Consider the following 26,974-nt stretch of genomic DNA (forward strand, 5'->3'; position numbering starts at 1 on the left):
TCCGAATGTCTAATCTTCAGCACAAATTAAAGTATGTCACACTTTTAAAGTTACTATGTTACTTATTGTATACATGGCTGTATATTGTCTATTTGTTCATGGCTGAACGTTAGCGAAGCTTATCACTGAGTGGTTGGAAAAATTTCATTTTTGTCTATCTTTCTATCTGTCTGTCTGTCGACATGATATGTTGAAAACGAACAGAGGTATCCTATTAAAATTTACATAAAGCTTTATTTGTATTAAGAAAACTGAGTTCGATTATGATGCATGTAAATCCATATAATTTTGCTGGGCGTTAGCGAATATTGTAGAAAAGCCTTATTGTTAACCATGATTGTAAAGATAAAATAGCAGAACAAATACATTTTAAAACTATGTCCAACCATATGAGATTTAAACATGTGACTTTAATTCATCCATTTTTATTTAAAAATTCTGTTGTGAAACCTAATTTGATGAACAAACATGTGAATGTATCAAGTGACAAGAATTCTCGAGAAACATTTCAACTGACATTACATTTTGTATGAAACTTTATTTCTTCATAGACAGAAGCGAGTTCTACATAGACAAAAGCTGGCCTATGTCCAACCACAGAATTAGGCTGAGCGTCATTGAAGCTTCATCACGCAGGGTTTGTCTGCCGGGGGTATATAAGCATTTCTTTTTGTGTGATTGTTCGTCTATATCTGTCCGCAGAACTACAGAGTGTACTTAAGGGTGAAATGAGGTATAGACTTTCAGCTAAGCATGTTATTTTGTGTGATTGTTCGTCTATATCTGTCCGCAGAACTACAGAGTGTACTTAAGGGTGAAATGAGGTATAGACTTTCAGCTAAGCATGTTATTTTGTGTGATTGTTCGTCTATATATGTCCGCAGAACTACAGAGTGTACTTAAGGGTGAAATGAGGTATAGACTTTCAGCTAAGCATGTTATTTTGTGTGATTGTTCGTCTATATATGTCCGCAGAACTACAGAGTGTACTTAAGGGTGAAATGAGGTATAGACTTTCAGCTAAGCATGTTATTTTGTGTGATTGTTCGTCTATATCTGTCCGCAGAACTACAGAGTGTACTTAAGGGTGAAATGAGGTATAGACTTTCAGCTAAGCATGTTATTTTGTGTGATTGTTCGTCTATATCTGTCCGCAGAACTACAGAGTGTACTTAAGGGTGAAATGAGGTATAGACTTTCAGCTAAGCATGTTATTTTGTGTGATTGTTCGTCTATATCTGTCCGCAGAACTACAGAGTGTACTTAAGGGTGAAATGAGGTATAGACTTTCAGCTAAGCATGTTATTTTGTGTGATTGTTCGTCTATATCTGTCCGCAGAACTACATAGTGTACTTAAGGGTGAAATGAGGTATAGACTTTCAGCTAAGCATGATATTTTGTGTGATTGTTCGTCTATATCTGTCCGCAGAACTACAGAGTGTACTTAAGGGTGAAATGAGGTATAGACTTTCAGCTAAGCATGTTATTTTGTGTGATTGTTCGTCTATATCTGTCCGCAGAACTACAGAGTGTACTTAAGGGTGAAATGAGGTATAGACTTTCAGCTAAGCATGTTATTTTGTGTGATTGTTCGTCTATATCTGTCCGCAGAACTACAGAGTGTACTTAAGGGTGAAATGAGGTATAGACTTTCAGCTAAGCATGTTATTTTGTGTGATTGTTCGTCTATATCTGTCCGCAGAACTACAGAGTGTACTTAAGGGTGAAATGAGGTATAGACTTTCAGCTAAGCATGTTATTTTGTGTGATTGTTCGTCTATATCTGTCCGCAGAACTACAGAGTGTACTTAAGGGTGAAACGAGGTGTAGACTTTCCGCTAAGCATGTTATTTGGTGTGGCGTTCTCTTACCTATTAATTACCTTGACTGGGTTGTTCTTCTCTACAAATAATTATAATACTATAAAAATATATTTTTGAGATAAATAATATATAAAATACTCGTAGAAACATTTTTCTTCATTTGTGATTCTTACTACAACATTATACGTTTATTTATAATATGTTGTTTTATTTCTAACATCTAAGACTGAGGTTTTGATATATTGGAAAATTACATAATTTCCAAAACGAGAAAATAGTTTGGTATGGTTTTGTAAATCTCTAGGTACCTCTTTAATATAAGAATAGGCTGTACTAAATATTATCTGAGATCCCATCAAATTTAATTGCAGAATTTTATAATCGCATTTAGTGGTCTCAGTCGTATTGTACCACACAAACACACCCACACGCGCGCACACACACACACACACACACACACACACACACACACACACACACACACACACACACACACACACACACACACACACACACAAAATAATTGGTATTAAATCATCCTATTTACGAAAACTGTACATTCTGTAAACTCTTCAATAGGAAGGCAAGTGGTTTATAGTCTTTTTTATTGGTATTACGAAGGGCTCAGGGGAAGAAAGAACATGATAACTCCATTTTTTCGATTTTTAGTTTCTTAGTGATTTATGTTGGTATTTGTGAAACCTAAACAATGACTAAATATTAAAGGGAACAACTTGATAACTCATGAGATATTTAAAAAAGAAAATTCAGTACTCAGGGGAATAACTTGATAAGTGCCATCACTTGTTGGGAACAACATGATAAATCCATAGTTAGCATTGTGGCCACTGTTGGGAGCAACAATGTGACAGATTGCTAAAGTAAACTGTAGAGGTTATGTTTGTTGTGACAATAGTTAAGTAACCAAGTGGCATACAATATTGTTGAAATATCTAGTTATGTTATTATGTTTAATAGTTCATAAGTTTAGTAGTTTAATTAGTGAGATTAGTGCAGTTTGCAGTGGATGATCTTTTGAAATCAGATTATTGCTTTATAATGTCTGACATTTCCTCAGATGAAGATTTAGGGTGTCAACCTAATCCACCTTTAAGTAAGAAAAGGCCTAAGCATGGGCGGCTAAGAGAAGTTGTTAAGAAAATCAATTTACAAAGCAGAGAAACAGGCGAGCCTTGTAAATGTAAAAACAAATGTTTTGAGAAAATAAATGAACATGAAAGAGTAGAGGTCTTAAGGCAAATTAATTTGTACAAAAGTCATGATGAGGTTAATCTATATTTAACAGGTTTAGTTAATATCTTACCTGTTCAGCGGCGTAGACCCAAAAATGAATTAAATGCCAGTTTCGAGATGCTACATATTCTTATTCCATCAGGGTAAAAAGAAATGATTCTGTTGAAGAAATTAAAGTATGCAAAAATGCATTCATAGCTATTAACGGTATTTCTAGAGGTAAATTGACTACATTTTGAATCGGATGAAAAATACAGGAACACCACCCACTTACAACAAAGGGAAACATACCAATAGACCACAAAAACTTGAATATAATTTTATTGAAGCAGTGAAAAATCATATAAAATCATTCAAGGGTCGTGAAAGTCATTATAGTAAGAAAGATTCAAATAAAATATATTTACCAGAAACCTTAAACGTTTCCAAAATGTTTGGTATGTTTAAAGAAATCAACCCTGGTATTGTTTGCAGTTTAGAATCATATTGCACTATATTTAATGAGAATTTCAACATATCTTTCGGATATCCCAGGTCAGATACATGCAGCACATGTGACAAAAAATATGCTGCACAAAAAAAGTTCCTTGAAAAACAGTTAGCTGAAGAAAATGACAAAGATAAAAAAGGAGCTTTTCTTAGCGATATAAGGAAAATCGACATTGAACATGATGTGCATTTAGTCAAAGCATATGTTTTCTATGACAGGAAAAAAATAGCAAAACATTCAAGTAGAATGTCTCATCATAAGAAAGCCATATGTATTGATTTTGCCAAAAACTACCCGTGCCCTAACATTAATACAAACGATGTTTACTACAGAAGGCAATTATCAGTATATGCTTTCAATATTCACATTTTATCTGATAGCAGAAGCATATTTTATTTGTATCCACAGACAACAGCGAATAAAGGAAGTGACGAAGTAGCGTCATTTTTACACGATTTTGTGTACAATCATTTAGACAAAGATGTGACTCGTCTAGAGATCTTCTCAGACTCATGTGGAGGTTAAAACAAAAATAAAACTTTGCTTCGACTCATGCACCACCTAGTTCATGTTGAGAACCGTTTTGAGTACATCAAAATGACATTTCCTATCCGTGGGCACTCATATTTAGAGTGCGATAAAAATACTGGTTTGGTTAAACACTCTTCACCAGCTGAGACACCGCAGGATTGGGTACAGATATTTAAAAATTCCAGAAGCAAGCCATCACCACTTATCGTTACCGGAGTTGTCCAGGAAATGGTAAAGGATTGGGCAAAGTTTTTAGATGAAAAGTATTGTAATAAAAAACTTCCATGCAAGTCCAGAGATATAAGAGAATTTGAAGTGGTGAGGGAACATCCTGCTTTTATTAGGACCAGGGAGACATTCAATGGCCACTGGAATGAAATATTAATTTTGCAACAAGCATTTGGGAAGAAAAAGAAAAATATCTCATCTGCAGACGTTTTAAAAAGTGGCAAAAAGGAGACTTAGCAGAAGGCGAATTCAACTTGCCCAGTCCTGTATATGAAGGTACGTTTATTATACATACTCAAATTATTGAATTTTAATCTATAAAAGATACGGAATTTTTTAAGATGATTTTAATCAAGTAATAATAAAAAATAACGTGACGAGTATATTTTTACCGTTTATTATTAGTTATAAACCGTTGATTGCTATACTTTAACCCGTTAAAAAGTGTTTAATCATTCTTTCAGGTCTAATTCCTATCTCAAGGAAAAAAATGAAATATTATAGCCATTACTTATAAAAGTGTTTATATTTTCAGGTCTAATTCCAATCTCACGTGAAAAAATATATTATGCCAATCATTTGAAAGAATTTTGCCGGCCAGAAGCTGCACAGTATTTCTCTAACTTGCCATACGTAGGCCAAAATAATGTTTACATAACAAGATGAATATTATAATACAACAAGAAAAAAATTTTACTTTTGTGAAAAATTATGATTATTGTTAGCTTACAATAAGTTTCTAACTATTAAAAGGTGGTTTTTCAACTAATAATGATTTTTTATCTTTTCGTGGCCTCTTACCATAGAATAAGGATGTTCTTAGGTTTAAAGGGAATAACATGATAACTCCAGGAGTTATCATGTCCTTCCATTGAGCGTTTTGACCACTAATCAGTTTTTTATCAGTATATTAATTTATATTGAGATTTAATAATAGAAATTTGAAAAATTGTTTTATCATAATAAATGCATAAATTGGTTTGTGTTAGAAGCAAAAATATTAAACCTAATACAAATAAGGGCTGGTGCAAACCTTATTTTTGCTATCCTGTAAAATTTGTCGATTGGCTGTTATCATGTTCTTTCCCCTGAGCCCTTCGTATAGAAAACTCCAAAAAAACGCTTTAGTTCAGCTTTACTTAAATTTGTTTTACAATATAAAGTATGTCTTCTAAAACTGCTCTTGGGCTTGAGATCAAAAGTCTATCTAGTGGTTTTAGCCATACATACATACATACATACATACATACATATATATATATACATTAAATTGTATAAATGGCAATTGCCTTATTTAATTTCAATTAACATTGAATCGCAAAAAGTACTTGCTCCGCCGGGAGTCGAAACCCGGATCTCTCACTTGCCGGGTGAATGTGCTACCATTACACCACAGAGCGCTTACTTTTTTCCGATTCAATTATTTTTGTACCTGGCCGTATCTGTCACATATGCGTTTAAATAAACAAACTAACATATGATCGGAAAACCAAATAACCTGTCAAAACGACTTTTATTTACATTAAATTGTATATAAATTTACAATTTAATGTAAATTGTATATTAAATTTACAATTTAAATGTAAATTGTATATTAAATTTACAATTTAATGTAAATTGTATATTAAATTTACAATTTAATGTAAATTGTATATTTAAATTTACATTAAATTTAACCCGGCAAGTGAGAGATCCGGGTTTGACTCCCGGCGGAGCAAGTACTTTTTGCGATTCAATGTTAATTGAAATTAAATAAGACAATTGCCATTTATACAATTTAATGTTAATAAAAGTCGTTTGACAGGTATTTGGCCTTCCGATCATATGTTAAGTTTGTTTATTTAAACGCATATGTGACAGATACGGTCAGATACAAAATAATTGAATCGGAAAAAGTAAGCGCTCTGTGGTGTAATGGTAGCACATTCACCCGGCAAGTGAGAGATCCGGGTTCGACTCCCGGCGGAGCAGGTACTTTTTTGCTATTCAATGTTTATTGAAAATTACACACACACACACACACACACACACACACACCACACACACACACACACACACACACACACACACACACACACACACTACACACACACACACACACTACTACTACTACTATTATTTTATAGTATTTATAGTAAGTCTCTAGAGCAAGGTAATATTTCCTGACGAGTTTTAAAGTAGCTATGGTGGTACCTATATTTAAGGCAGGGGACACCACGGAAATGTCTTCATACCGCCCGATCTCTCTTATAAATACTATAGCTAAGATTTTTGAAACATTAATTAAAGAAAAGTTACTGGACCACTTTCAGCAGTATAATTTTTTTTTCTAGTAATCAATATGGTTTTTTTACCTAATAAAGGGAACAGATTTAGCCTTAGAGAAACATGTAACTTGTATTACAGATGCAGTTGACTCTCACAAATTTACTCTTGGCTATTTATTTAGACTTAAAAAAGGCTTTTGATGTTTTTGGATATAGAATATCTTAGTATCATAAGTTCAGAAGGTATGGGATTGGAGGCTCTGCATTGGCTTGGTTAACATTCTTTTTCAAAATCCCGTCAGCAGGTAGTTAGAATAAATAACATCAAGTATGACGCCTTAAACCTATGTTATGGAACTGCTCAGGGGGGAGTACTTGGTCCACTCATGTTTTCTTATCTATATTAACGACTTATTGGATATCGACCTCAACTCTTCCATATTTGCATATGCTGATGACACAGCATTAGTTTGTTCAGCTAGCAGCAGAAATAAACTTAAATTGAAAATTGATAAAGACTGAGTGAAAGTATCTGAATGGTTAATTACTAATAAATTATTGATAAATGCTTCAAAAACCAAATGTGTACTATTTTTTGGATAAACGATAAGCCTAAATGCGAGTTAGAAGATATGTTTAAAATGTTTTGCCATAGTCATCAGTGTATGTATGTGTGTAAATGTCCCAAGTGTGGAAATAGTTAGTTCAATTAAATACTTAGGGTTGTACACAGATAGCCATCTCAAATGGGGTGACCATATACAGTTCTTGGGGAAAAAGTTAAGACAGATTAATCATTCTTTGTACCCACATGAGATGATTTTTGAATAGCCAAATTTTTAAAGTATTTGTATGTCTCCTGGTTTGAAAGCATGATAAGATATGGTGTCATACATTATGGTGGCACGTATAATACCATACTGAATCCCTATAATTATGTGTCAAAGAAATGCATTGAGAACAGTTTTTGGCATTGGGCGTATGGGTAGAGTAAGCAGTTTTTTTAGCGATAATAATATTTTTTTATTTTTTTTTCAGTTGTATAAATTATGTGTATTAATGTATATTTACAAGTATTTAGATGAGTATCCAAAAAGACAGACATCTCGATTAACGAGAACTGCTCAATATGATCTCCTATATGTGCCAAATTATGCAAAAGAAAAAAATGTAGACACCAGTTTTGTTATGCAGGGTTAACTTTATTTAACAGGTTTATTACAGTATATGGTAATAGTGTATTTCTTGACTCTAAACCCAAATTTAAAATGAAAGCCGTGCAGTTTGTATTAAAACCTTGGTCCTTGATAAGTTATTGATAATTTATTTCTATTTGTTATATTTATTAAAATAGTTTATTTATTTCTTGCATGCTTATCACACCTTATGTTATATTATGCCTGTTTAATGATTTCTATGTTGTATTTATTATTGTTATTGTTGTTGTTATTAATTTGTTATTGTTAATTAATTATTATTGTTATTTATTTATTTATTGGCTGTTTTAATTTACACTCATGTACACAAATGTACTCAATATTGTTGTTTACTTTTGTCACTCATATTTATTGTTATATTTGTTAATATCTAATCTATCTGTGACTTATGAGTAGCATCTATTTATTACAAATTAGTTCGCATTGTTATTGGTTTTGCCCAACATAAAGACTAAATATTTTTTGACTTGTAAGCTGCATTCCCGCACGCGCCTTGCAAGGTGCCTTGGGGTAGTATATAAATGTAACATGTCTTTTTCTGAAATAAACGAGTTTGAACTTGAACTTGAACACACACACACACACACAACACACACACACACACACACACACACACACACACACACACACACACACACACACACACACACACACACACACACACACACACACACACACACACACACACACTCACACACACACACACACAACACACACACACACACACACACACACACACACACACACACACACACACACACACACACACACACACACACACACACACACACACACACACAGGGTGTAAATTGAGTCCTGATACACCTGGTTATTTTCCAAACGGATTGAAATATCGATATACAATCTTCATCATACTTATTAGAATACTTTTTTGTAATCTTTTGAGGGTGAACATATTTAACCCCTATTTTATAAGGGAGGTAGAGGAGTATTCACTTTAAATTTTCAAATTGCAACCATTATCTTGTGACATGTCATTTGAATGGTAAATTAAAAAAATAAAACACAACATGACATAAACAAAACATCTCTACGACGATACTAGCAAAAGTTATGGGTTGATAGCTTACACTTGCATTGAATGAATTATCTTACAACATTGCTAATTTGACGCCTCTACTACTGCAAATAAGTTTTAGAGAATTTTATACATTTTACGTTAGTTCTCTGGTAGTTACACCACTTTACATGGAGAGATTTCAAAAGATTACGCTGTCAGTTCTTTATTAAACAATAACACATGGGGATATTATGTGTATAGCTTTATAATTAATTGTACAAAAATATTACAGAATAGATCTTAAAGATCCCTGACCCTGTGCGGATTGTTATAAAACAGCTGATCTTCAGAGATAAAGTGATGCCAACTGTTTACGTTATTTATACCTCACTTTGCATAAACGACGGAGCAATGCGACTATTGTCTGCTTGTTCACATCCGTATTAGTGGTGATAATGTTAATGGCTTCTCTTACCTCTGTAACTGATGACGAGCTTTGTAATTTATCTGTCTGGATTAATTCAGTGCCTGCAGAATATTCATAAGTATTAATAACGGTGTATGGTTAAGGGAAACCCTACTCAACGTAATTGCCCTTGGACGTGCAATCAATCTGACTTTGGATTATTTACCGCAGTAATTACATCGCGATAGTGAATATATTTGTACTGTATGTTCTTTTCCTACAAATGTAATTTTCCCTTATTAGAATAAAATATTTTGAAATCACGTGCAGCTTCGATATACGTAATAGATTACAAGTCTGTCGCGTGCATGTACTAACAGCCACAATGATATTTTGAATTAATATAATTCAAGTTTAAGGCAAGTATAAGGCAGAGTTTTAGCGAAGTATATCACTCGAGAATGTGGGAAAATTTCATTTCTGTCTGCATATCTATCTGACTGTCCTCACCATGTAAAGAATAACCTATAGACTTGAGGTTTGCTTAAACTTTAACTTTTATATAAGGAACACTGAGTTCGATGAAGGCGGAGGTCACTTAATGGGATTTGACTGAGCGTAAGGGAATAATTTTACTTTATAAATAACCATGGTAATAGCAGAGTAAATAAATTTGGAAACAAACTGAATAGAATCATGAGGTTTCAACGTGTGACATATGTAGCCATAGAGATAAAAGAAAACGTAATATAGTGGAAAGTAAATGTTATAAATTGGTAACAAAACTTCCACATAGACAAGAATAAGTTCTATGATAGTGCATGTCCAACCATAGTATTGGGCTGAGCATCAGTAACCCGGATCTCTCACTTGCCGGCCGAGCATGCTGCCACTACACCACATAGCACTTACAGTAGTACTTGTTACGATTCAATTATTTTGTATTTAACAATTTCTGTCAGATATGTGTTTTTGATTAATCAGACTAACATGTGATTGGATCAACAACATCCGTCTTGTGTTAGAATTTGTAATTTTTCTTCAGTATTCGTTTTTTAAATATTAAAAAAAAATTTAATTCCTAAATTATTTTTAGGTCCTTATAAGAATTATTTAATGCAATTATATTTTCGGCTAAGCTAGATTTCAAGCTAGTTACATTATTTTATTTTATTTCCAGGGTATGCAATCTAAATCTTGACTTAAAACAACAACCGGTTTACTGTGTACTGATGTAATATTTAGTAGGCCTAAATTCAGTGAATTTTAATTTTTAGATTCGCGGTTTTAGAAATATGTCCAATTGCTGTTTAGAATTTTGATCTTTTGTAAATTTTTGGATAATTTGATCATGTTGTTTTTAGTTTTTAACTCTTTGAATTTTGATGTACTGATTAGTTTGTTTAGTTATGTGCTGTGAGGTATACAAATATACTCTTTTGTTTTTCTAAATTATAATTCTTTATTACTTTTTGCTTTTATGTTGTTAATAATTAAATAAATGTTTTAGGATGAAATACATTTTTAATGTCAAATGAACTTGGTACTGACAAGTCAGCGCTTGTGAGCGTAGATATGATTACTCTTCAATAATATTGGAGTAAAATATAAATTTACTTCAACATGATCCGGTGTTTAAAACTGCTGGATATCTGCATGAAGCTACATAATATTCCATCAAATGAGAGGAGCGGTAGTAAAATTCCAGTATTATTTGTATAAACAAGGAATAAGATTGTGCTGACGAGATTGTTGCTGAGACATCACTGATTATAGTCACTATTACTCAGGAAGCAGGCGTAATTTGCTGACATTGTGTAACCTTACTTGTTTTTAAAGTTGAAAGAAAATGGTTAGCAGTATACGTCATTTATAACTTTTGTTACTTTAGTAATGAATTTAAATGAACACCATTGTGCTGGTTAGCGTTAAGTGAGGCTGCGGAAAAAGCTACAGCTTTTCAGGAGAATACTCTGAAAGGAAGTGAAATCCAATAACTTATATCTTGTAAATAAATTTGTTATCAATCTGTTCTGACTTTTGAATCACCACTCATGGTCTAGTCCATTGTTACCAGATTACTAGACAAATGTATAAGAAAATAGTTTAAATTTATGCAATAAAGATAATAGTACTGTACGAGATAATGTACTTCAACAACACGAATGAACTTTTATATTAATTTAAAAAATGTATTATTTTTAAACAAGAAAATTGAATACCTCAGATTGCGTTAAATATTAAAAATATTATTGAACAAAAATCTTTATTATCTAAATATGTGCAAATTAAATTTAATACAACAAACATCCCATATTAAAAGGCAAAAACTCTTCAGAAACGCTTAAATTACTGTGGGACTTTTATTAAATCATTACTTTACTAATTCCAGAACAACCACGTCCAGAACCCTATATCAACATTTGTAACTATCATCAGTATCAGGAACAGTCAGTAATTCCAAGAATAAGACAGTTCGCTCAGGAACTAATGTTATGGGATGGGAAGTTACTCAACAGACACACTCTGAATTCGAATAATTTATAAAAGCGTTATTGATGAGGTAGTTCGTGTAATGATACATTCTCATGTGTATTATAAAGTTATTTTCATATATTACAGTTATGTCTATTTACCCAATAGCAGTAAACCCTGTAAGTTTAAAGTATAATTTGATGTAAAACATCTACAACTATTCCAATTGGTGTATTTCACGCTAAAATATTCTTGCAAATGTAACAAAATAATTGCATCGCTCCTGATAAGAAACTGGTTCCTCATATTAAGTAAATAAATAAATAAAAATTGCATTTCCTCGCTGGTGTATTTCAGTTTTACACAGCTTTTAAGATCAACTCAAGTAATTTGTCAGTAACAACAGCAAATTAGTACCATGACTTAAAAATGTAATAAATTACTAATAGCTCAACCACAACCAATTAGGCTCATCATACTAAAGTGAACTGATATGTACAAAATATATAACTTTATATCGAAATAGTCTGCAATATAAGTTTTAAAATTTAATGATAAGAAAACTCTAGCTGTAGGTTATTGTACAGGTTAGACATGAAATAGGAAAAGCTCCCTGTCCTAGGTTCTAGTCCCACTTTTGGAATTCGTACCTTCGTATTGCTTCCATGACGGGTCTTTTAAACGACGATATATTGTGAGCCATGCTTCTTTACGGTTAATTTTACACAAAATCTTCGTATGTATAAATTCCAGCAACCCAAATTTAAAATAAAAAATATTGCAGAATTTTGAATATTTTGGATTCATTATTTATCCTATTTGCAGTTACAACGAGATGAATAATTACGCTAGGATTCTTTATAATAAGAAAATTGTTTGTTCCGTACTTTTTAATAATACTAAAAACAACTAGGGCTAGAGTAAAAGAGTTTGGAAGTTTTGTAAAAATATTTTACTAGAATTAGGTGCATGTAATCTTACTGTACCCGCATGTACTGCGGTGTTGACAATTTTACTAAATGAATCGCGTTTTCGTACAGTGAGTGCCACTCAGAAACGCCATTGTCTGTGGTTTGCAGTGTGTGCTGTGACATTTTGTAGACAAAGAAATTGTTAAAGATAAATAGGTGCTTGCGTTTCACCCAAGTTGAATGAACTATTGAGGGCCAACAAGAACAATAACTCCCAAGGGAAATGACCGTTACCCAGACCGTTATGTCACTTTGAATGTTTCAGAAATATAAAGCAGTACAATATTATGTCTAATTTTCTGTTTTTACTACAGAAAGCTCCTTGTGATCGCCAATGGATTCTCAGTTGTTGGAAGCGCTGGGGATTTTCAAACTGTCCTGGAGTGCTTTGATGTAGGACGGGAGTCGACGGAAATGCGGCACTGTCAGTAACGTGACTAGTACCTCTACAAAGTACCAGAGTAAAACTTCCTTTGTAGAGGAGGAACTTGATGACCTCATCTGAAGATTTGACAAAGGGCAGGATTTAAAGGAATTCCCGAATAACTCCGGACACTCCAGTTGACTCATGCCCGATGATAAAGTAGGCCGACATTCTTACTTATGAACTTCGAGGAATCTCTTACTTGAAGGAAGGTCCCCACTTTTTACCTTAAGGAGATTACCAAAAATGGATAGATTCTTAATCTTTTGCGGTTAAAAGACCCTGTCCTCAATGACACATTAACGATGATTCATACAAGTGTGAATCGTATAGGTCACCACTGAACGGACTAAAATTAGTCCCAGAATATAAAGAGTTAAATTTTATATTTTTAGGAATACATTAACTGTTAAAATCGAATAGTTTACTCAATAATATTCAAAATACAGTCAAAGAATGAAGAAAAAAGGCCAAATATATGATATGCCAAGAATTTTAAAACAATTAGGAATTCCGGCATGTATTCACTCAGAATGTTTTGAGACTGACTGGACCTGAAGAAACTCGTAGGAACTTATACAATACACTGGTTCTTAATGCAATACTTCAATATAAACTATTTTAAAAGGATTCACAGGTCACCGTTCAATGCATGTGGGAATTGGTATTGTAAACCTTTGTTTGCTATTTACTCCTTCCCTAGTTTCTACCTTTCGGTAAACCTCAATCTTATTTCTAAGACTTTTTTGAGTTTATTGACATTTTTGAAATAAGTTACATCAAATTACTTACAGCTCAGTATGAAATATGTTGGTATATATGATTTATCGTTATTATTTATTCATATTCCTATGTATTTGTAAGTAAGAGATGTATTGGACACTGAGTTTCACCAGCCTAACGGATTTTGTCAGGACCGGATTCTCAGTGATTCGTTTTTTATAAACACAAACAGAAATGAGGATGTACAAATGGTGTAAAATACGATATACTAATATAATACATGAATGCTGAGTTTAGCTCCAGTTCAACTTCCTCTTAGCGCAGCGCCTGAAATCTGACGCTGAGATCAACTTGACTAGACTCTTGGAATTTGGAACCATGTTTATCTGAGGGATCTGAAAAAAGTTAGCAACGAAGAAACTCAAAACGAACTCTTTACATTGTTTCGATATCAGAGACATATGATATAGATATATAGTAATGATATATAGTAATACAATCTTTTGATTTTTATAGATTTTGTATAAAAACTCAGACTATTGTAATATTGTCCTTGTAGTAGCACCTAAGGAACATTTCTTGTTTAACTTCTACTTCCATGACTCCCAGAGGGCAAAACTACCCTACCCCTTGTTCTAAAGTTTATATAAATACAAATAAATAAGTAAACCTATATGAATGCTATATTACAGGACTTATGGAAACGATAACCATCCTAAAATAAGCCCATAACAAGTTTACATTGGTACAAAAGCTGATCTTATAATATCTTGACTAAGTTCGTTGGCCAGCCCGGTAAGCCATTTCGATATGGGGCCCATTTAAACTGTAAGGAAATTCACAACTCCATTATTCATGGACCTAGAGAAAAAGTAGAAAGTGTACTGAAACGTTTATAACATTTACTAAACTATTTATAATATACAATGTTTTAGTATTTCAAAGGATTTCCGAGATATCGATTACACATAAATTCCATAAGAATTTTTCGATTCCCAAGAACCGTCTAAAGAAGTGCTGAAACAAGTTCAAACTTAGCACAAATATTGATTTTATAACTAACTCGGCTACGTTTTTGGCCAGTTTAGTATGTGATTTCATTCCAATATGGCAGCCGTTGTAACTTAAACCCAACTGGTGAGTTGGGGCTTAACCTGAAGATCTTCAGGCTTTGAGATGACGGAATTCCGGGGCAAGTGACCGCCACGATCCACGAAGAGATATGATGTTGGTCTCTGACAAAGCCTGCCTTCATGACTTGTTACCTTGGCACTCGGTTATTCTTGTTGCGGTCATTCAATTCAGCAACACCACTTTACCTGCCCATGTTTTGAGGGCCAGGTAATTAATTTTTATTGGTTCTCTCGATTTTTACAGAATCGAAAAAATGATCTTGTGCTACTACAGCCTAACCAATATTACATAAACGCCAGCCACCTTGTTTTATACAGCAGCAGTGTATGATGCTTACAGCAGCAGAGTATGATGCTTACAGCAGCAGTGTATGGGGTTTACAGCAGCAGAGTATGATGCTTACTCGCAGACACTCTTGTGACGAGGTTATATATTACCTTGATACTTGGTTATTCTTGCTGCGGTCATTCAATTCAGCAACACCACTTTACCTGCCCATGTTAGAGGGCCAGGTAATTAATTTTTATTGGTCCTCTCGATTTTTACAGAATCGAAAAAAATGGTCTTGTGCTACAGCCTAACCAGTATCACTTAAAAGACAGCCACCTTGTTTTATATAGCAGCAGTGTATGATGCTTACAGCAGCAGAGTATGATCCATACAGCAGCAGAGTATGATGCTTACAGCATGATATCGAGGACGGCTCTACATCACGAGCGACAGTTTCTCAAGCTCAGCGCTGGGCATTGAGATGTAGCCTTTCCCTTGACGATCGTATTCTACTTGGGTTGTAGTTAACTTAAACGTAAACTAACTAATGAGCACTGTTACCAGTTGAGAATGAATGTACTCCTCCTAAGTTAAAACCGTTCGTCAAGAGGATTTGGCCAGCACTTCTTTGTAAGTAGCTCTCTCATTCCGTCATGCATAACGACACTTCAAGGCCAAGCAGTTATCTTCCTTTATCACACCGAATATATATTAGACGGTGAATATTGTTCATCTTTAAGAGTAAAATAATGTGGACCCGGTTCTGGGCACCAACAGTTTCTGAATTGTTTTGTGACCACCAACAGTTTCTGAATTGTTTTGTGACAACAAATAAAACAAAAACCCAATAGTTACATCTTCCAAACAGTAAGTTGTTAAAGCAAGTATCGTCCACGTAAATAAACTTACACTATAGCACACTTCCGTTTCTGTTTATAAACTTAATTTAATTTGTTTATGACTGAAAATGATCATTCTGAACTCCCGATTATGACAGGGAGTCGCCATAAAACTGAAATTTATCAAACATATCCTAACCTTGATCGCTGGGGCCATTACTATACAAACGATTTGATATTATAGGGTCTCGCAGACACTCTTGTGACGAGGTAATATGTAAATGTCTTCATTATAGAACTCATAGATCACAGCTATTAACTTTGTGCCATAGACTATTTCCAGATGTCGTGTGAATTATAAGGCCTTATACCTTGGAATTATAATTGGTTTAAGAATGATTACCGATGATGAATAATTTGAAAGGATAATAGAATTTGAAACATTTGCCATCATTATTTTTTTTAACTATTATTCACATAACATATAACGTTATGATATTAATTTTAGGAAAATATTGTTTTCTCACCTAAAAAGCTGTAAAAACTTTAAATCGTTCTTTAATGTAGGATGTATAGTGATATGTATCCTATGAAACTATACAAACAATGCAACTGCATTGTTGGTTTTCCATTTGTTGTTCTTTAGTATTTCACTAAAAGAATCTCAAAGTTGTACCTTTAAGTGATAAAAACATGTGTAGAAAAAGAATAAGATGGATGAGTATAAATACCCTCAAAGAGAAACATCTTAAGAAATAAGAAAGTGAAATATTTTAAGAATTTTATGTGGTGACACATCGCATGTTAGCACTTAGCTCATGGTTGTTTTTTTGTTTAGTATTGGGAATATCTTCAATTACGTTCGTCGTTGTATACAACTATACTTTGGAGTTGCAGTGTAACACATTTGTGGATATAGAATTTAGAAAAATTAAGATAGACAGCAAATTAGAATATAATTATGAATTCAAAGTTTTGCCTGTCGAAAATGAAGTATTGTTTATACTTCGGAAAATCCAGTTCCGCATAATTCTATCGCCTGGCAGTTATTGGTATAACCTTACTACCAATGACAACTTCTGAAAATCGCCAACACAAAAAGTAAACCTCAGAGCGCAGCTATTGGCAAGGCACATTACTTTCTCCTGTGGTGCAAATCCCCCCGACCTTCAGTCAGCTGAGACTTCCTTCACTGGTGACAGTCTAGAGTCGGTCGTCGGTATTTTATATATAGTAATAAAGTATATATATATATCTATATATATATATATATATATGTTATTAAATTATATATATTATATATTTATAGTTATAATATAATTATAATAAATAAACATATAATAAAATAAAACTTAATAATATAAAATTTATAATATAATAAATAAATACACAAAAATAAGTAACATAACACCCTCAACTTAGATAAAAGAAATACAATAGTATGATTCCAAACCCACTAATGAAACGATTAAATGTCTCCAAGAAAAAGAAACAAAATAAGGTTCCATATATATATATATGGGACAAATGTTTATTCCAAAGAATATTTTTATTTCGATTAATTTAAAATTGCTGAAGTGGTTCTTAAATTATGTTGGTTTTTTTTCTATGATATTTAAAAATAAAAAACAAATAACCAGTGTATCACCTCATAAAAATTAATTAAAATACCAGCACATACCCGTGGCTTCGCCAGTCATTTTTATGCAACATTCCATGTATAATTGAATTTCAGTAACACTTGCCCATTTCGGCCAATTTAGAGAAACTCCAATCTTTATTTTAGGTTTTGCACTTCTATATATAGGTTCTAGGTTCTTACACACACACACACACACACACACACACACACACACACACACACACACACACACACACACACACACACACACACACACACACACACCTTAAAGATAAACACATGAAGCAACTGTATTTTTCTTGGTTTGAGAGTATATTAAGATTTGGATTAATACACTACGGTGGAACATTTAAAACAATTCTAAATCCAATAATAATGACGCAAAGACACGCATTACGCATAATGTTTGGTTTACAAAGAACAAACCGAATTAGCCATATTTTTAAAGAACATAATATATTAAATTTTGACCAGCTGTATAAGTTTTGCTTGTTAATGCATGTACATAAATATTTAGATCACCATAAAATCAAAGCCGTAAATAGAACAACACGCAGTTCCAGGTTTTATCAACTTGAATTGCCTCTTTTTGGTTCAGTTTCCTCTAGATGCCAGTTCTGCTACATGGGCCCAACACTTTTTAACAAGTTCATAGCCTATTATGGCAATGAATTATTTTTTGAGAAAAAGCCTAAAGTAAAAATGAAAGCATTAACTTATGTCACTGAAAGCGTGCCAGATTGAGAGCAGAGTTGCTTAAATCGCCCCATTTATTTATTTAGTTATTCATTATCTTTTCTATCATATACTTTTGTATTTATTATTGAATAGAGCATACGTGTTCTATGCTAATTCACTTTTACTGTACTTGTTATAAGTTTATAGTTTTATATCGTTGTTATTATTTATTTGTTATAATATCTATAGATTTATCTCGTTGTTATTATTTATTTGTTATAATATCTATAGATTTATCTTGTTGTTATTGTTTATTTGTTATAATATCTATAGATTTATCATAATGTTAATTATTTATTGTTAAACATTGTATTCATACATTTATTATATTGTTACTGTTCATTTCTTATGTATTTATGGATTCATATGTTGCTTATTTATTATTATTATACATTGTTGAAATTAGAGTTATTGTATAGGGTAATTGTGCGGAATCGGTGCGAGGTAATTGATTAATCAATTTCATGTGTAGTTTCAATGTATCTTTGTTGAATATTTAGCGTTGTTAATGCATAGCACGATGGATTATACAGTAAATACCTCAATTCTTACAGTGAAAGTTTAAATTTCAGTCTGAAAAAAATCAACAAATTTCTACTTGTAATATAGAATGGACTGTTGCATGAGGACTGCCAGCATCAAACAGTAATTAACAATAATATAGTTTAAGATGTTCCCGCGCGCACCTTGCATGGTGCATTGGGAAAATACATTGTGAAATTATGAAATTTTTTGAATAAAGGTGGTTGTGAACTGTGAACTGTGAACACACACACACACACACACACACACACACACACACACACACACACACACACAATTTTGCAATAAGATTGGATTCAAAACATTACAGTTTTCTAAATTGTATGGATGTAGATATTGTTATTGAAAAACTAAAATCAACATCAATAATATTAACACATTTTAATATTTATATATGACAGTTACCATCTAAAGTTTAAATTAATACATGATACAGTAAAGTGCATATTGATGCTTCCCAACCAATTTTCGCTATAAAGTATTTTCGCAATACCTAATCAGTATCGTATACCTCATCAGTTAGAAATGGATGCGATGTTCCCTTGACGATTTTCCGTGATAAACATTTCAAATGGTGTCTCCTGTATTGTTTTGTGATTCCACTTGCTATAATTACAGACTCATTAGGATCGTTTGTTTCATTAAATCGTAGTCACGGACGAATGGTTGAATCAAGACAATGCCCAGTCCCTCCATATTTGTTTCTTTGATTGCTGCAAATATACCGTCACACAATATCCTTACATGTACACATTCACATTTAGTTCATTAAGGTAAAAAACACAATAAAGTAATTGGTTAGCCTTGTTGTCTCGATGTTGAAATAAAAGCGTTGTTTCTTTTGTTATCCTATCCTCAATAAATTTAAACAAATTAAAAATAGTAGTTAAACTAATGAAACACACGATCGTGCTATCATAATATAATGTGCACACAGAACAGTTGATTACATTTAACACATTCTCTTGGTTAATATTTTACAACATTAGAGGCCAAGATGGGATTTTTACCGCTTTAGAGAACAGTTGGGCTTAGTCCGGAGGAATTTTCTGAATAGGAATAGGCCTATATTCATTCCAGGAATCCTAAGAATGTCCATGTCAAATTTCAGTACAATCGGTCGAATAGTTTACGCGTGAAACCAAAACAAACAAACAAAGACATTTTCGAATTCATATTATTACTAGCGGCTAGTTCCCACTTTTCACGAGTCCTATACATTATCGTGACCTTAGAATGACAAGGTTCCAACTAACAAAATGGGGTATTTTTAGTTATTAGCATGAAAAAGGTTCCATCTGAGCTCCTCTATTAATGTGTACCAAATTTTAGCGCATTCTGGTGGTGAATTCCTGAGTTAGTAAAATGCCAAAGTTCCAACTGCAAGTAAATTTTAATTAATATAGAATGACAAGGTTCCAACTGTCAGATGGAACCTTGTATTCTTATAAATAATCGACATGTCTCCTCTTTGGTGAGACAAGGTTCCAACTGACAACACCCAGCTGTATGTATTGTTAGCAATCAGCTGATCCTTTTTGGTGGGAAATAGCACAGCTGATGTTAACTTAGTGTGACTGTGAGCACAGTGAGGTTAGTTATTTACTTAGCTAGTCTGTTTCTGTTTGTTGCATTTATTAATATAATGACTTCACTAGAAGAACTTAAAAATATGTACAACTTATATAAGGAAAAGTGTCAAAATGATGGTTTGGAACCAGTTGAAGTTGTCTATGTACAGGCATATTTTTGTGACTGAGTACAATCTTAATTTTCCACATAAGGAAATCAGACAGATGTGATGTCTGTGAAGAATTCAAAATGGCAGAATCACAGAACACCCTTAATGAGGAACTTAGAGAAAAATATGGTAAACATATTACAGAAAAACAAGCTATGCGCGCGAAAATAGGAAACGAGACAGAGACAATCCAGCAATACCTGTGTTGTGTTTTGATCTACAAAATGTAATTGCCTGCCCTAGAGCGGAAATTAGTTCTTTTTTTTATAGAAGGAAATTAAATACTTACAATTTGACGGCACATTTCTCCCAGATAAAACCATCTACTGTGCTTTGTGGACCGAGGCCATATCAGGCCGAAGTGGGAATGACCTAGCAAGTGCTCTATATAAAATATTGAATAGAGTAGCTGAAGAGCACAAGTTCACTGAATCAATTTTTATGGAGTGATTCATGTGTTCCCCAAAATAGGAACTCGTTCATATCATGTGCAGTGCAAAATTTTCTACATCATCACACGTATGTACAGAAAGTAACTATGAAATATTCTGTACCAGGCCATTCCTGTATCCAGGAGGTGAATAATGCCCACAGTATTATTGAGAAAGGCATGAAAAGCAATGAGTTTTACTCCCCTATTGGGTTAGTGAGAATTTTTTGAAAAATTTAAAGCCTTCACATCCACTTAGGGTTCTACAGATGGGTGAAAATGACTTTTTTGACTTCGGTTTGGCATCAAAATCACTAAAACTTTCAAACTGATACCGTTTTTTCAAGTTTCTTTCATAGAATTTAGCCAAGCTTTGCATGAAGTATCATATAAAAAACTTCATTTGCAGAAGCAAGCTTAACTGTGGTCAATTTGCATTTTATTACAACAAAATCAAGAAAATGTTCATCAAAAGCGAAGACTTCAGACTCAGGCTTCACGCCAGTTTGGAAAATGATCGCCCAAATGCCTTGCAGGGTAAACCAACCCTTTCGAATGATAAAAATCAAGGACATCAAAGAAAATGTTCAAGTTCATGCCAGTCCAAGACCGTGATTTTTACTCCATTCTTCTAAAAATATAAACTTTAGCTATGGACAAAAACTAAAATTTATTTTTTTATTTATAACTTATGGTCACACTCCATTACTTGTTTGTCAATATTTAACAATATAATTAAAACTTAATATTCTACTAACTATTTTCGTGTGTTATTATTATAATTCAGTAATACCTAGGAAAAATATAATGTTGGTTAAAACAGGGTTCCATGTGGCAGTTGGAACCTTTTCACTCACAAAATCAGAAAACTTGTGAGTGACAAGGTTCCATCTGCATTTTTATTATTTTATAACTCGGTTGCCTATGAAAACAAAAATAAGAAAAAAACATACACAATAAAACTATATAACACCTGTAGAAAACATGGCCAAAAAATAATTAGGTTATTGTTGTTAATAGTTGCACAGTAACAAATCAAAACTTTAACTGCTGTTTTCTCTAAACAAGGTTGGTGTTAGTTGGAACCTTCTCATTCTAAGGTAACGAAAATTTGTTATTGTGATATATATATATCCGTTATAAACAATCATTGATTTTTGTCTTCAAGGTTCTGATATTGATCAGAATCCTTCCATAAAACTCAAAACAATATAATGTACTGCTCTGGCTAGTAATAACCAAATCGCCTTACCAACCACATGATTATACATTTAGACTATTGTTACTACTAAGAACTACAGAATATTTTCATACACAATATTTACAGCAGTTTTTTGTTGGACAACAGATTTAAATCTAATACTGCAACATAGAATGTTTGACTCTGTGACTTAGTAATTGTCATTGAGAAATAAAATTTCACAGGAAATGTCAGCTGCTTAAATTGGGAAGGTAAGTCTGTAAGGACTTATGGAATTCGAGGAATAAAAAATAACTTCTCCAGTTTCATATCTAGTTAGTTTTATTCTGTTATGTAAGTTCTTAAAGATTTTAATAGTAATATTGTGTACCATTGCATAATTTAGGGAGATTAAGTTTACGCAGTAAAACGGGATACCCTACTTTGAACACTAATTTATGCGGAGGTATTCCAGAGGGCTGCAAGGAATTCAGGAATTCTGTAGGAAGATGAACTGACTCAACAGAATTTAGCACAATGTCTACTGTAGTATGTTTGCATCTGTGAATAAATTTGTGAAAGAATCTAAGTATTTACTTTGTCTACTTGTTCGTGTATAGATGATTCAGTTGCTATTTTCCTAAAACAAGCTGTAGTCTTACAACTTATGTTATTGATTTCGAGATATACTTTGTCGAGAAATTCTAGAACGTAATTTACCAGAACACAAAGGTTTCCATTGTCCAAATTTATTCTACCATTGGATTGTGGTAAATTTCCATTACCAATTCCGAGCAACATTTCTGAAAAATGTCTGTTTTCATGAGCAGACAAAGAAACTCTCATATTAATTTTAAGTTCTAATTCATTCACATATAGTAGCCAGATGTATGATCATTTTGCTGCATTAATCCTATCAGCACGCGTTCCTCTTGTCACGATCAGATTTGACGAGAGTCATCACCTGAGAGCAAAACTGTACATCCGCTCATAGGTAAATTTAAGTTGCGCAAATCGCACATTGTTCTGGCTAATGCTTCCACTGATGTTTTGTTTGAAAACCCTAAAAAAATGCTAAGTTTGATTATCTAAGAGTATTCTAAGGTAGAAACTCTACTAATTAATTTTACTTACTTTAGTTAAATATTAGATAATCTTGCATTTCGTTATTATACCATTTAAGTGTAGTAAGATACTCGCTTGACCAATCAGAGCACACGCGCCGTTCTTTAATCATAAGTCGAGCAACCAAAACACGAGGGATTTTAAACGTAATACCTATCTACCGAAATATTGATCAAGTTATTTGCTTGAAGAGTAATTCGACCTAATATGTAAGTATCTTAACGTGTTGATATGAATATTTTCTTTATTGATCTAAATTGAATATAAAATACTAATGCAAATGTAAACTTTAAAATAGAACAATGGTTATTGTGAGTTATTCTTTGGATATAGATGTATGCCACCGCGGACTTTTTTTAGGCCCTTTTGAAATTTACAAATTCCGTAGTGCATTATTTTGTTATGTCATAAAGTTTAGTCAGTATTAACAATGAAAGCGCTCCAAAATATCAAATTCCGCATTATATAAAATTTTCTCTGCTTTATATAATGAACATATTGATGTATCATACCTAGAGAATTGTTCTAGTTCATAAAAAAGCCGACAGTAAAACCGTATCTAAATTCGCTGAGTAATTTAGAAAATATCAATGCACAGACCACACAAAAATCGACTTTAATTTATATATTGATGTATTGATTAGGATTTTCTAATTTTCCATAAATTATTTCATAACGTATTTTTGTAAATATATGTATTTATTTTATATTTGCTAATGGATTTACTTATATAAGTTTAAATGTATATGTTGAAAAATAATTCCAAGAAGCTATTGTGATTTAGGTCTGGTTTAAATATAAGACCTTATCCTCTCCTATTAGTTCGAAAGTTTGTGAAGAAGAAAATTGAATGTTTGATACTCAATCACAAAAAATATATTTTGAGCAGATTTGGACGAAAATTGGCATGAACAGGTATTACAATAAAACATGGGAATAATTTTCTGAAATACCACTCTTAAATACTATTAAAAGTAATTTTAGTAAAATTTATTTACCATAAAGATAGGGAATATTTTTGAGCTGATCGAGTCACACAACCCAACGTGCCAAATAGTATCTCAGTACTTTATAAGATGTTTGCATGAATAATTACCAACTCTCGTATGATGTGATTATGAAGTAATGACAAATAGTGTTATCTAACTTTTATTATAGATGGCTACAGTGGTGCAAGGATTCAAACCAATCATTTTATTGTAAATTTTACTTAATGAAATAAATCGTGAATGTGTACATTTAGGGTATTGGAGATTTGTTTCCTTTGACATTGTGTGACGAGAAATTTACAGTAGGCACCTGAATGAAGTAAGGGATTTGGGCACCAACATGATTCAATGCAACATTCGCTCCATTGATTACAATTTGAGGAAGCGAGTGTAGCGAGCCGGTGACCTTTAAGAGTTCTTAAGACAAGTAATTTAATCATAAATATTATTAGTACTTAGGACAGTTAAAATCCATGATTTGTGAGTATGCCCACGAATGTTTACCCAGACATTATCTCGAAAACAGTTTGATATACAATGAAGAGCTTCAGCACTAATGTAAGTCTATTAAAAAGTAAGCACAGCGGGAAGTTAGGATTTTTCACTCTGCCCCTTATACCCGAAGTGGAAAACAAGCGTGGAAGTAGACCATTTTTAACTGTTAGTAAGCTTCCCAGTCCAACGTAGGGTGTCATTTAAGTCTGGAACCGGTCTCCAAGCTGTTATACAGATGAGTATATGCCACTTGAGTTTATCAATATTATACTATTAATCTATATTCTCTAACAGCTTTCTGGTTTTTATCACATCATGAGAACGTTTCTCGGAGGCAGTCTTAAAAATTTTTAAATCATCAAATGAGCATCAGATTAAAAGGCTGTGTTTGTAGAACACAACCCCGCAAAGCTGGACCTCAAAAGACGGCATTAGGTTTGCTTATATATGCTTATATATAATGTTTCTCAGGGCAAAAAAAAGAGCAAACTCAATTTTTTGTCGGACATATAACTATTAGAATCAGAAGTGCTCCAAAAAGCGAATAATCTGAAATAAAAGCCACCCGCAATTTTGCTATACCATAAACACTGAAAAATATGTACTACTTGATATACGTGATATATGTCTACTTCCGTTCAAACATTATCATAGGTCCCATCATACTACATAATAAATATCATCTTAGTACTTTAACTGTTAGACTTTGACTATAGGGTCCTTCACATTAATTTAACACAGTTCAAGTGTTACTGGTATTGTTGGAGCAGTTCAATCAAATACGCAAAATAGTGCAAAAAAAAAGATTTATTTAGTTGGTATTTATGAAACTGTTTCATTCTCTGACTTCAGGGCCCCAAAACACTGATCTTCAAAGGTTCAAGTCCAGTTATTCTGAAATGGATCAGTAGATTTGATGGACAATCTTTCAGTGATCATCCAAACTAAATCTCTGGAGTTAACTGTCCTGTCAATTGACAGGAAATTGGGTGTGAAACACCAATACTAGCAGGTAAGTGCTAGTAGAAATATAAGTTCTTCATAATTTTGTATAATATGCACAGTGATATGATTCACCGGAAATACAGCTGTGGCGGATCAACTGTGTGTTTATTGGCGCAATAAAGAGAGCGATTACAATCAGTCTGATGCCATCCGATGAAAACGTTGATCAACTTTCTGGTAAGGGAATAAGTATAACATGTTCTGTATTGCTACAAAGTGCCCTTGTTTTACCACAAACATTTTAAATACAAACATCCTTTTGCGAACGAATAACGAGTTTGATGTGTTTTTGATCTGATCGCTTCAATCGGTTTGGAATAAATAGCTAAATTTTGTGCGTTTCTTGTCCGAATGGCTAAGCAATGGTCTAGTATACTATAATAAAGTCTTGGAAGTTGTGATCTAGAGAAAAATAAGTTGTAAAATATGTTACCAGAAATACCTGCAACGCGTTATTTCGCATGGGAAAACTCACAAGCTCAGTTGTATATCTACAAAGCGTTGTGTGTATTTCGTATTTACACTCAAACCGATATGGAAGGTTCCATCGGTCTTTGAGCAAGTGATTTTACCCACAAAGTTTTGTAGTTATTACAAAGACAGTAACCTAATAGAAATGGGTTGTGGGTAGATTAACTATCTACGTCGCTTCGTGATGTGAGCAAAAGTTTCTGTCATTGACCGAATTCGGTGTTTGAGCGTAACATAATTTTCTCACTTTTGTAAGCTGGGAACCACGGAGCTGATGTTCCACAAGATGTTCTGTGACTCACCGCAGCGTAGTGTCACAATATCATGTTAATGTGGGCAAGCTCGAAAGTCCGGGAGTGAACTCAATCTAGAGTTATAACCGGTTTCAAATCTGGAACATTTAAAAGCACTAAGCAAGCGAGTCGTGGCAAAAATCCGATTCGAGATTAACGGTACCATAAGTGCGTGTTCGACATTCTCAGGTGAATAATATCTTGTATTAAAACTAAAATCCAGGATTTATTTTGGTCCCTTTTATATT

General features: G+C 33.1%; 1 long non-coding RNA gene across 1 annotated transcript; it reads left to right on the forward strand.

The window, feature by feature from the left end:
• Window positions 1-974: 974 nt before the first annotated feature.
• Window positions 975-11,267, forward strand: LOC124354565. Its single transcript, XR_006921693.1, has 2 exons — window positions 975-4,700; window positions 8,626-11,267. It is a non-coding gene; the product is annotated as an uncharacterized LOC124354565 (long non-coding RNA).
• Window positions 11,268-26,974: the final 15,707 nt, after the last annotated feature.

This window comes from Homalodisca vitripennis, chromosome 2 (assembly GCF_021130785.1).
Source record: "Homalodisca vitripennis isolate AUS2020 chromosome 2, UT_GWSS_2.1, whole genome shotgun sequence".
In the NCBI taxonomy this organism is placed as follows: domain Eukaryota; kingdom Metazoa; phylum Arthropoda; class Insecta; order Hemiptera; family Cicadellidae; genus Homalodisca; species Homalodisca vitripennis.